Source organism: Misgurnus anguillicaudatus, chromosome 11 (assembly GCF_027580225.2).
Source record: "Misgurnus anguillicaudatus chromosome 11, ASM2758022v2, whole genome shotgun sequence".
In the NCBI taxonomy this organism is placed as follows: domain Eukaryota; kingdom Metazoa; phylum Chordata; class Actinopteri; order Cypriniformes; family Cobitidae; genus Misgurnus; species Misgurnus anguillicaudatus.
In genome coordinates this window covers 2659914-2672707 of record NC_073347.2, presented here as the reverse complement: position 1 = coordinate 2672707, position 12794 = coordinate 2659914, and the positions used below count along the sequence as shown (strand labels likewise).

General features: G+C 36.0%; 2 long non-coding RNA genes across 2 annotated transcripts in view; one reads left to right on the top strand and one right to left on the bottom strand.

Annotated features, from left to right (window-relative positions):
* The window catches only part of LOC141368757 (uncharacterized), a 69917-nt gene that overhangs the window by 52626 nt on the left and 4497 nt on the right, over positions 1 to 12794 (bottom strand). The window lies entirely within an intron of this gene.
* LOC129447301 (uncharacterized) lies at positions 5119 to 10306 on the top strand. The gene is made up of 8 exons (XR_012371989.1): positions 5119 to 5971; positions 6349 to 6447; positions 6537 to 6765; positions 6893 to 6973; positions 7480 to 7558; positions 7711 to 7774; positions 9163 to 9263; positions 9646 to 10306. It is a non-coding gene; the product is annotated as an uncharacterized lncRNA (long non-coding RNA).

The following is a 12794-nucleotide window of genomic DNA, read 5'->3' as shown; positions in this document are numbered from 1 at the left end:
AAATTAAGTTTTGTATGTCCCATCCTTAGTCTTGTTAAAATAACCTGATCTTCTCTACTTCAATTTTGTGTCAATCTACTTTGTCTTACATTGTTGTTTATATTATAAAAATGTCTTCCTGTTTTACATTCATTCCAATAACTTTGCCATTTCTGATTGCAAGCTTCTTTAATTATATATTTTCCTTCCATTCTACTTAATGCAAGTGTAATTGTAGGGACAGTGGCGGTTCTAGACAAATTTCACTAGGGGGGCCAAGTAGGGGCCAGTGTTTTACCAGAGGGGCACATAAAAAAACGGCAAGAAATTATATTTAAAGATTATGGGCGGTTACAGGAATTATTTTAAGACAGGACTAGGTCTTAGTTTAATTAGGAAATATAACTAGTTTTAACAAACATGCCTTACTAAATACATTACTTGTGTGCATTTTGAAGCAAAACAAAGGGCACTGGTGTATTTTAAAATATGGCATTGCAAGTTGTTTTCAGTCTGGACAGCTCTTACATTTATTTTAGTCTAGGACTAGTCTAATCCCTTTCCGGGAAACTGCCGCATAAACTTTATCTTACTTTACAATCATATAAATCTTTATTTAATACAAGAGTGAGTGCAGGTGCAATAGGGGAGCTGGGCTCTTTTCTAAAGCCCCCAACCGAAAATCATGCGAGCCTACTCAATTAACTTTATGAAATGCAAACTTTTATAAAGACAAACGTTTGTTTTAGTTTAAATATAAACACACATTGCTAGACAGTTAGGGACCACAATCTAATCAGTATTTAAAATAATATTTATTTTAAATTGTAAACATTTTTACATGACACATTTAATTATATTCCTCCAATTTTATGCACGTGTATGTAAGAGCATAATAACAGCGCTTTTTACAATGTGTAAACTTTAAAAAGTTAGCGAGATGTTGGTTTTGCCGGTTGTTGATGAGTAACAGCTGTGAATGATCACCGCGCTTAAGCAGCCACGTCACAGGAGAACAAGTGAACAGTGTCCCAATGTCAAGTCAGCTAGAGTCCTTACCAGTGCCCAAACCTGCATACACATTCTCAACATCGGAAAATTGGGAACAAATTGAGACACTCGCTGAGCAGCATCCAGCACCCGCAGCCAGCTACAGTGGATGGGTGCGCGGCGTGCGCCGCTCTAATTTGCCCGTTTAGAACGTTATGCGTCGGATTAGTTCCGCTTTTGGCGCTCGCGTGTAAAATCAAAATAAATGTATACTTTTTTATTTGGTCAGCACGGGGTGGCCACAGGGGTGGCCAGGGACTTGTCCACAGAGGCACGGGCCACCCTTGGCCTCCGTGTAGAACCGCCACTGTGTAGGGACAGGGGCGCAATTAACAGTTTTAAGGGGGGTATGCAAGACAGAATTTTGGGCCCCTATTTTTTATATGTGTGTGTGTGTGTGTGTGTGTGTGTGTGTGTGTGTGTGTGTGTGTGTGTGTGCGTGTGTGTGTGTGTGTGTGTGTGTGTGTGTGTGTGTGTGTGTGTGTGTGTGTGTGTGTGTGTGTGTGTGTGCGTGCGTGCGTGTGTTGCTACTTTGTTGTTATGTGTTAAGGAAATTTGATAATGTCTCACACAACGATATCACTCACCTTTTTTATTTTCTAATAAAACATTTTTAAAAAGACAGCTGAATAAAAGCAGAGAACTGTAACATATCAACTGACTAAATAACACAACGCGCTTCAAAACACATTTTAACTTGCAGTCTGTAGACAAATCACCGTCTTTTTATTTAGGAGTAAACACTCTCACAAAGTTAAAAAAATAAATCATATTCTTAGTAAAACATTCCATTAGAGAACACATAAACACGTGCATAACAACAGCGTAAGCTACTGTACAACTGTACAAACGAAATAAATTAATTTCCTTATTTCACAGTATTTTTCAGAACTCATCGTCAGAGAAATATATTTTCCTACCTATTTTCAGTAAAACATTGTTACATTTAATTTGGGCGGTAGCAAGTATAAAAGCAGAGAAATGTAACAGATCAACAGACTAAATACCACAACGCGCTTCAAAACACATTTTAACTTGCAGTCTATAGACAAAAAAATCACCGACTTTTTATTTAGGAGTAAACACTCTCACAAAGTAAAAATAAATAAATACAATTTTTCATATTTTTAGTTAAACGTTCCATTAGAGAACACATAAACACGTGCATAACAACCAACCACAGCTACTGTTCAACTGTACAAACGAAATAAATTCATTTTCTTTTTTCACAGTATTTTTCAACACTCATCGTCAGAGAAATATAGTAAAACTATTTTCAGTAAAACATTTGTACCTTTAATTTGGTCGGTAGCAAGTATAAAAGCAGAGAAATGTAACACATCAACCGACTTAATACTACAAACAACGCGCTTCAAAACACATTTTAACTTGCAGTCTGTAGACAAAAAAATCACCGTCTTTTTAGGAGTAAACACTCTTACAAAGTTAAAAAAATAAATAACATTTTTCATATTTTTAGTAAAACATTCCATTAGAGAACACATAAACACGTGCATAACAACAGCTACTGTTCAACTGTACAAACGAAATTTCCTTTTTCATTTTCTTTTTTTCACAGTATTTTTCAACACTCATCGTTAGAGAAATATATTTTTCTACCTATTTTCAGTAAAACATTAGTACATTTAATTTGGGCGGTAGCAATAAAGAAATATAAAACGTAAAAGACAACAACACCTCAAACTTATACATAATAATAAATAACACATAACTTGTAACAGTTTTTATAAGTCTTACACTTGGAAAAGCTTCAAAAAGAACAATATACAAGATAGCCTTATATATTTAAAAATGAAAACCTTTCAGAAATAATAAAAGGTAGGCTACTGTAGGCTGTAACACACCCATTTAAATTCGGGCACGTCTTGATTTCATGCTTGCCCATTTCTCTAAAATTGTATCAAAGGGTGTAGACCGTGCTACTTTGTGCTCAATTGATATGACCGCAAGATGCGATAACCGGTCTTGGTCCATTGCAGATCGCAAATAATTTTTTATGAGTTTTAGTTTACTGAATGATCTCTCTGCAGAGGCTACGGTGACCGGCAAAGTAAGAAACACTCTCAATGCAACAACCAAATTTGGGAATACAGATTCAAGGTTTCTCTTGAGTATAAAGTTTAGTTTTTCAAGTGCGCTTTTGCAGTCAAACAGAAGACCACTTGCACTACAGACTTCTTGAATTAAGTCTTTCGAAACATCCCGCGATGTTGCTGCATAGCACCTTGCCGATTCCTCTAATTCATCCTTTGGCATTTCATTCATTTGCAGAATAAAACGAAATTTCTCCGAAATAAGGGCAAGATGATCAAATCTGCTGTTAAGTTCACTGCTTATAGTGTCAACGACAACATAAAACACTGTTTGTTTGAAACTGAGTTGGACGTCCGCGTCTTTGTCACTTGGTTCACCAGTGCGTAATTCATCATGAAATGATTTGCGCTTTCTGTTGCGTTTCTGTACGAACTCTGTGGATGAATCAAACTCTGTCGCTAAAAGACGAGCAACGGACACAGCCTTTTCAAACCCATCCTCTCTGTACTGGGAGATGAACTTTTTCAGTTTGTCAATCAGCAAAACAGCCGTATCTAGCGAAATCTCGGCAGACTGCATGGCGATGCTGGCGCATGTGATTTCTGTCAGCATGTCATTCCAAATAACAAGACACGTCATAAACTCCATAGTCTGTATTTCATTAGACAGTGCATGTGCCTCTGAAGAAATTTTGCCATCTTTACACTCTTGCTCAAGGCTTTCCAAAGCGTCAAGTACGCCACCGAGCTGATACCTCAGAGCTTTAACCGAGTCCAGCTTTGCCTCCCATCTCGTATCGCTCAGGGGTTTCAATGTTATGTCAACGAACCGTTTCAGAATGTCCCAGCGTTTCACTGATGATGCAAATATAGTGTACAATCTTTGGACAGTTCCGAAAAAATTCAAACAGGCTCTATTGGAAGAGGCAGCATCGCACAATAGCAAATTGAGACTGTGACTCGCACATGGCATAAACAATGCATTTGGATTTTTTTTCTTTAATCAAAGCCTGTACCCCTCGATGAATCTCTCGCATATTTGATCCATTATCATAACTCTGGCCCCGACAATTCATAAGGTCAAGCCCTAAGTTTTCCAGTGTGGCAATTAAAGTTTTTGTAAGCCCTTGTCCTGTTGTGTCATTAACTGCGAAAAAGCCCACAAATGATTCTTCTATCTTAGCCACTTTGTTTTCATCAGTGTCAACGTGTCGAATTATGATTGAGGCTTGCTCTTGCTTGGACATGTCGGGCGTGCAATCGAACTCGACAGCATAGTATTTTGCGTCTTTTACTTGCTTACTGATTTTCTGTAAAACACAGTCTGCAATGGATTTTAGGAATTCATTTTGTGTACACCAACTTAAATATGAAGTACATTTTTTCTCTGTCATTATTTTTTGTAAATGTTGTGCCATTACAGTGTCATAGCGGGCTAAAAGCTCAATTAAACCAAGGAAGTTTCCGTTTCTCGGATTTCCAATGATTGCGTTTTTACCTCGTAAAGGCAAGTTCCTCTCTGCAAGAAATAAAATGCAATCCAGCACCCTGGTCAGCACTTGCTTCCATCTCGACTTTTCTTCTTCAATCGCAGTTTGTAGCTGATTGTCAATACATTGTCCCAATCTTAACCTGCTTTCAAGTTCTTTCCATGCTAAGTAAGCGTCAATGTGGTTATGCCCCGTTTCGTGTTGCTGTAATCTACTTGACAGACATTGCCAGTTACCGTAACCTTTTACGAAGCGGTTGCTTTGGGTTTTTTCTCCACCGAAAACTTTGCACGCAAAGCAGTAAACTTTGTTTGCTTTGTGGGAAAACATCATCCAGTCCCGTTCTACTCGTTCACCATTTGCTAATCGTCTAAAGCAGTAAGCTTTTGAAAAACATCTGTTATTCTGCTGCGATCTTGGGAACGGCCCGTCAGGTACTTTTGTAGGACCATTCTTGGTTAGGTTTATACGAAATGGATCACTTACTTTACTCGGGCAAGGCCAGGTTGAGGGATCTGCGTCATGATTGAGCAACACATTCCCAGCAAACATTGGTCCGACCGCAACGTCGTGTCCCTGGCCAAAAATAGTCGCGGTATGACGGCACAAATCGGTGAAAATATGTAACACAGAACATTTCATAAAAATGCATTCAGATACATTTGTACATGTCTATAGTTCTATGGGGTTGCATGTATAATTGTTACTTTGACTTTTACTACGCGTGCTTCAATATTTATACCCTGTTGTGAATCGGTTGTAAGAGGACGTCACTAGGTGACGTCTTTTACACGTGCATTTATAGTCCATCATGACCCTCTATAAAAAATCATAAACCTTCTATAAAGTCATTGTGAAATATGCAAATGCTGTGCTTACACCTTGGTTAATACTGCAAAAATTAATTTAAGTGCAAAAAGTAGGTTTTTAAGAGGTTGTGAATAGACGTCCACTGACGTCTTTTACACGTCTAGACTAGACTAGTAGGAAAAAAACAGGATAATCTTTATGAAATACACGATTTGTATACAAAGTAAATATATTAACTTTATCTTGTTTAAATAAATTATAATCACAAAGTGCCCAGTGTGATTGCAAAGCCACACTGCATTTTAGTCATTATTCCAACCTGTTTTATTATTGAATGTATGCATATAAATGTAAAACAGATACATATCCGGTCACCATTTAGGTCTGAGTTGGATGTTATTTCAAAAACTGTGCTATTAATTTAAGAAATATAGTGATAAATCTGGGGATATTACAAAATCCCGCGATAGGACAGATTATCTCGCGAGATAGTGGTGACGTCACGCGTTCTTCCGGAAGTTCACATTCAAACACGAGGAGCGATTACGAGGGAGTTTTGTCTATATATCATTCAAAATCTACTGTTGGGTAAGTACATTGTGTATTATTTGATTAACGTGCTTAAGTTTTACTTGTTTGACACAAAGGCTCCGAAATAAACGTTGCCAGAATTGTCCACACTGAGTATTGCAATAATTAGCTAGAAGGCTAAAAGCTAACGTACTTTGAACTTATACATGGTATAAAGTATGTTTAAGGATACAGTCAAAGTAACTTATTAATGTAGCCTCTTGAAAGTCTTTTTCAGAAAGAAAATTAACTGAAAAATAAAAGTTATTTGGCATTAATGGAATTACAATGATTTGATTTCATTGCACATGCAAAATATTAAATACTGTTTTGCATTAAAAGTTTAGCAGAAGTGTTTGTTTGATTAACTTCCTTTGCTTTTGTTTTGTACAAAGGAAAAGCAGAACCTCGTCCAAATAAAGATAAACAAGCTGTTAAAGGCACTGTGTCCTACACAGACCCTCCAAAATATAACCACCCAAAACCCAAGTCAGGTAAATGTCTCAGTTTGAAAATACATTAACAAATTGGAGTTGTTATTGTGGAGTTAATATCATTAATTACAATTTCGTTTTATTTACAGTTGAAGGTCAACACAAACCAAATAAAGATGTGCATTCTACAAACAATAAAAAAAAAGGAATGGAAAACTGTAGATATGATTTTTTGTAGATATGACTTAAACAGTCTACACATTTGTTAATGTTCTAATGTTTCATATGTCCTTGTTTGTGCTAAAGATCAAGTTTTGTGTCCACCACACTTAGATGAGGCGTGCCCGACCCCTGACTTTGTCTACCCTACATTAAGTTGTAAGTTTTTGACTGCTTTTGCTTAATACTATGAAAAAACATGATTCTTTCAAAAATGACTTTTATATATTTTGATATGAAACTCAAAAATGTATATAAATTGTTTTGGTGTATTTTGTTTACACAGGCACACTTCATGACAGTAAACATCGGTATCACAGTGGTGTGATTGATCTATACCCTAGAATAAGCTGTGACACTATGAGACGTACGTGCTACTGATGCTTTTTTTTTGGTGCATTCCCACACTATACAAACACATTGCTTGGCTCCTAAGTGCATACACTTTTGCCTTTATAATGTCATTCTCATTTTTAGGTAAAAATGTATTCCATGAGTCAGGGTTTTGCCTGAATGTCAACATAATATCCAAAAACTTTAATATAAAAAGTGATTTATTTTAATATTTTACACTACTATGTTTTTTTTAAAATACATTGTGCATGTGTATGTTTATTGTACTTAATGAAATTACATGCAAGGTGTCATGCAAGATTTTACATTAGTGACAACAAAGCTAAGAGTATAAACATATTTACATTTCTCTGAATCTGAGTTAATAGTTACAAATACAGAGCTTATAATATATAAATTGCTCAACCACAAAGACCTAAAAGTACAGCCAGCTGATTTCATAACTAATGCAGTATTACACTGTGAAGTGATTTACTGTTAATATTTTACACTACCATATAATTAACTATATTTGTACAGGTGAAGTAACACAACGAAAAAATTACCGGATGGAGACTACCTGATTCTTCACCTATGGCCTCAGCTTCAAATGCAACATGTAAGAAATGCTATATGACTGTGTATTGTGCATTATGAATACATCAAATATGTTGATAACAAGGTGATCTGCGTAAGTTGTGACATAAAGAATATGTATATATATTTCCATCTATCTTTCTATAACATTATTTCAATTGTTTTCACATGTAGGTCCAGCAACTGTCTGAGTTGGTGGATATTCTGTCAGAGACTGCGTGAACAACGTTATGAACAGGTATGTATTTCTCTTGATTTGTGTAATCCTGCATAATATTCAAGGAATATATATTGATTACCACCATAATTAACCCAGCTATTTATATTACTTCATTTCAGGATTTAATCTGTCACACATCACTTGTTCAGAAGTTTTAATGTTCGTAGTGACTTAAACAGTTAGCCATACTGAAAACAAGAAATCAAAACATAATTTCAGTGTAAGCCATTACTTGTCACCCAAAGTTAGGGATGAGGATAGGGGAGACCGGGGCTGGTTGTCTCACGGGTTGGTTGTCACATTGCTTATTACAGACACACTACATGGCGCTGTGGTACAATTTTGATATCAATCTGTTAGCCTTTAATAGCTTACTCATTTGCACTTGTAATTTTGCTGAGCAGACAGAAAACATTGACGTTAGGAGACAATTTTTTATTTTTATGGGTCAGAGTAAATTTTTATGTTGGTTTTGTTTTTGTGTTGAGATCTTGTAGGATATTAGTCATTCAAAAACAAAACACTCATGAAAAAGCCAAAAGTATTAGCTTTATTTTGAGTCATATTTTAGCTATCAAGTTAAAGCCGTGTGGCAGCTAGCTTAGCATGTTTGTCAAGAAGTCAGTTGGGGATGGTTGTCACATAGCTTGCGGGGTTGGTTGTCACATGTAAGTATTGGAAATGTAGACCTTTTAAGACTGTTTGTCTGTTTGTTTGTTTTTGTTTGCTGTTAAAATAAAATAAATAAAGCATTAAATAAAGAGGTTTTAACTAAAATTATTAACACTAAAAATTATTTCATTTTATTTCTCAACACAGTAGACAATTAAAGTAACTGATCACCAACTTTAATCCCATTGTTTAAACATAATAGGCATTGATGACAACTATCATGTTAAAACTTATTTTCAGTTTCTAGCTTAAAAAACTAAAAAGTTACACATTATTTTTTCAGATCCCAATTTATCACAAAAATCCTATTGAATCACTATAGGGACAACCAACCCCATACCCTGTGACAACCAACCCCGTGATGGGGTTGGTTGTCACATTGTGTCAGAGTGTCTTTGATGGTTAATTACTTCCTGTTACAATATATTATAAAAGTAAAAAGTATACACATTTAAAGCCAAGACCCCAAGGTTTCATTTCATGTAGGAATTACTGCTGAAAGATTTTTTGAAAATGAGCAATTCATGCATGAGTAAAAATTGTGACAACCAACCCCGGTCTCCCCTATAGTTCATAGCACTTGTTACATGGTAGATGAAACAAGTGAAGTTGTGAAGTGTTAACCCATAGTGTATGTTTAAACATTGTATGCAATTGCTCATTACTGTTAATTGTGATTTATTGACCTTTAGGTTATTTGTCTAAGGTGAAGTAATCTTACATTTCTTTCACAGAATGATGTCAAATTGTCTTATGGCAAAGTTCAATATGAAGGGTGGTGGACATCTGGAAAATAAGTCTTTTAAAGGCACACCTTTGTATTATGTTATTCAAGGTAATTTGGGGAATGTTGATCTAAAAAAACTTGTTCTTGTATATTGATTGTAATTTTATTGTTATGCTTGATCTATTCGGGGGACATCACAGCTCACCTGTCTTTATCAGAAATATCCTGTTCATTTTTTGACACACCTAGTTAAGGGTCTTTCTCAAGGGCACCACAGTGGTTTTGTAGAGGGAGGGGACAAATGCTGTATCCCCCACAACTGATCTAACACTTATTTAAAGCAGAGCATATTTTGTACAATAATATATATAATATTAATATATCATTTTAGCTGTAGACCATAAAGATTTTGAAAGTAAGTGCATGTCATTTACCTCAAAATTTTAATTGTATTTATTTTAAAAAGAAACATATTCTTCTCTTCCTTCAGATGCTGTGAAGAGGTGGAGCCCAAATGCCAGAGACTCAGAAATAGATGCAGCTATGGCAGACCACCTCAAGCACGCTCCAGGAAGAGCTGGGGGTGGTGGATACAAAAAAGCCAAACAGCTGTGATGTGTTAAAGAGAGAGTTCACCAAAAAAGGAAAATTGTTATAATTTTCTTATCCACATGTTTCAAACCTGTATACCTTTATATTTTCTGCTGAACACAAAGATTGCAGAATGTTTGTAACTTCACAACCAATTAACTGTCAATATTTTTTTTACAATTGTAGTAATGGGTTGTGGGATCTGCTTTGTTAAAAACATTCTTTCACATATCTTTGTGTTCAGCAGAACATAGAAGGGTACAGGTTTGAAACATGAGAGGGAATAAATGACTAAATATTAATTTTTGGGTGAACTATCCCTTTATATAAAGTGTTTTGAAGTTGTTATTATAGTTAAATGGTTAAAAAAATAAAAAGTGCTAAATCAGAACATGCTTCTTTTTTTGTTATGGCCACAAATAATGTATTCTTTAATGTGTTTGTGAAGTACACGTGGTTAAAACGGTTTATGGACGTTCAGGTCTGACTGGACCAATTTTGAACTGATTTTGAACCTTTGTGAATATGTGTTAAACCTCAATACAATTGATTGCCTTTCACGATGTTACACAATGGGTGTATATTCATTTTATATGCATACATATAAACTATGCAGCAACACATTTAAACATCCAGAAGACGGCACATTTAGACGTCCAGGGACGGGCAGAAAAGACGTGTAATTCACGGCCAAATGACGTCAAAGACGTCCGCTCAACTTTAATTTAGGGTATTTTTCAACCGCGATGGGACGTGACGAAAGGTCGTCTTTTCAACGGTCATAAAACGTACACATGTTTGCTATATGATGGCTTAAAACATATATTTAAACTATGCAGGAACACATTTAAACATCCAAAATACAGCGCATTTAGACGTCCAGGGACCTGCAGAAAAGACGTGTAATTCACGGCCAGATGACGTCAAAGACGTCGGCTCAACTTTCATTTTGGATGTATTTTTCAACGCGGACGGGACGTGACGAACAGACGTCTTTTCAACGGTCTTCACACGTCCAAATGTTTGTTGGGTTAGCACTCAACATCTCGGCTTCCTCACATTGCCTTTTTTCGCTGTCATCGGAGGCACCGGTGGTGGGCGTGCACGGGCCACTAATGGACTGTTCTGCTTTCTCACTGTCGGCAGCCGGAATGTTTTGCATATTAAAGTCAATTATTGTGGCCTCTCTCTCGCTAACCTGTAGTCCGGTTCTTTTGAGATCGACTCCGCTGGTTCTGTGAATGTCTTGAATGCTGTTCTGTGCTGTTTCTTCCACGCAGATTGTCGGTTGTTCGTCGCTGATCTGCTGCCCTCCCACGGTGCTAACACCCTCACTGAGACGATCGCGATTGTCATATATTTCTAGCGTCTTACCGCCGTCATCACCAATATTTGGCTTATTTTTCGGAAAGACCCAATTTGTAAGAGAGTTTTTCAATTTTTTTACCTCTTCATCCTTACTTTTTTTGAGTTTTCGTTTTTGGGCGCCTGACAAATGCTTCTTTCGGTCCATAGTTAAATTTTGCGTCAACGTCATGGCGCTGGTTGACGAGCGTCATGGTCACGCAGAACTTTAATTATCAATTATTTAATTTTATTTACAGGGAATTTATTTTATTTCACCACATTGTTATTATTAAGAATATATGTGTGTATGTACGATTAAAAAAAAAACTAATTGGAAATTTTTTAATTGATGATTCTGGGGCCCCCTAGCGTTTTCTTGGGCCCATATGCCTTGCATACTCTGCACCCCCCCTAACGGCGCCCCTGTGTAGGGACATTCAGTTTTAGTGCCTCTTTAGCCAATTTGTCAGCTCTTTCATTTCCTGGTATATACATATACCCAAACAAAAGTAATTATTATTCCAGCCTGCCTTAGTCTATATAGAATATTCAATATTTCTATATAAATATCATATCTGACTGATTTATGTGTTGGTAGACTACAAGTGATGCCATTGAATCTGAACAAATCACAACTTTATTAGGCATCACTTCTTAACCCAACTAAGTGCCATTTGAATTGTCACCAATTCTGCTGTATACACTGAAGTCCCATCTGTTAATCTCCCATATTTTTCTATTTTAAATTCTGGAACATAAAAAGCTGACAGATCGTTTTTGACGTCTTATTTCTAATGGGGAATCTCCTGTTTCAACTTGCATGTCTGAGATTGGAGTCGTTTTAATTGCTCCTGTGATGCAGGATCTCAAAGCTCGTGCTTGAATTAAATCTAACCTTTTAAGCATGCTATTTGATGCAGATCCATATATAATGCATCCATAATCTAATACAGATCGGAAGAGAGCATAGTATATACTGATCATAGACTGTTTATCAGTCCCCAATTCTTGGCCTACTAAACATCTCATTAGATTTAGTACTTTGCTGCATTTCACTTCAATATATTTGACATGAATTTTCCATGTTAATTTGGAGTCAAACCATAAACCTAAATATTTAAAATGTAATACCCTTTCTAGTGGCTGTTTATATAAATAAAGTTTAATTTCTTCTGCAATCTTCTTTTTTTTGTAAAAAACTGACAACACGTTTTGGATATAGAGAATCTAAATCCCCACTCCACTGACCATTTCTCTACAACCTCAATTGCTTCTTGAATTTTTTGTACTATATATTTAACATTTCTTTCCCTCTTCCACATCGCTCCATCATCTGCATACAATGATGTTTTAATTGATCATTATGTTAAATAATACAGGACTTATGGCACTTCATTATGGGGTGCCGGTAAAGTTATTACATTTTTTAAACTTTAAAATTACATCAATGGAATCCGTGGCTTACACCAAACAAAGCATACATCTCTGTTTTTCCACCATAAAAATAATTAGATATTTTTAATTTCTGAAGAAAAAAAACCTCCTACAACCTTTGTTCGATTTGCATGAAATTGGTTAAGCCTATAGCATCTAGACCATAGACTATAAAAAAAGATCTATACACAAGCCATGCTGCTGGGTTAAATAACACTCAAGCTGTGTCTGAAACAGCTCCCTATCCACTATATAGTGCACTATATC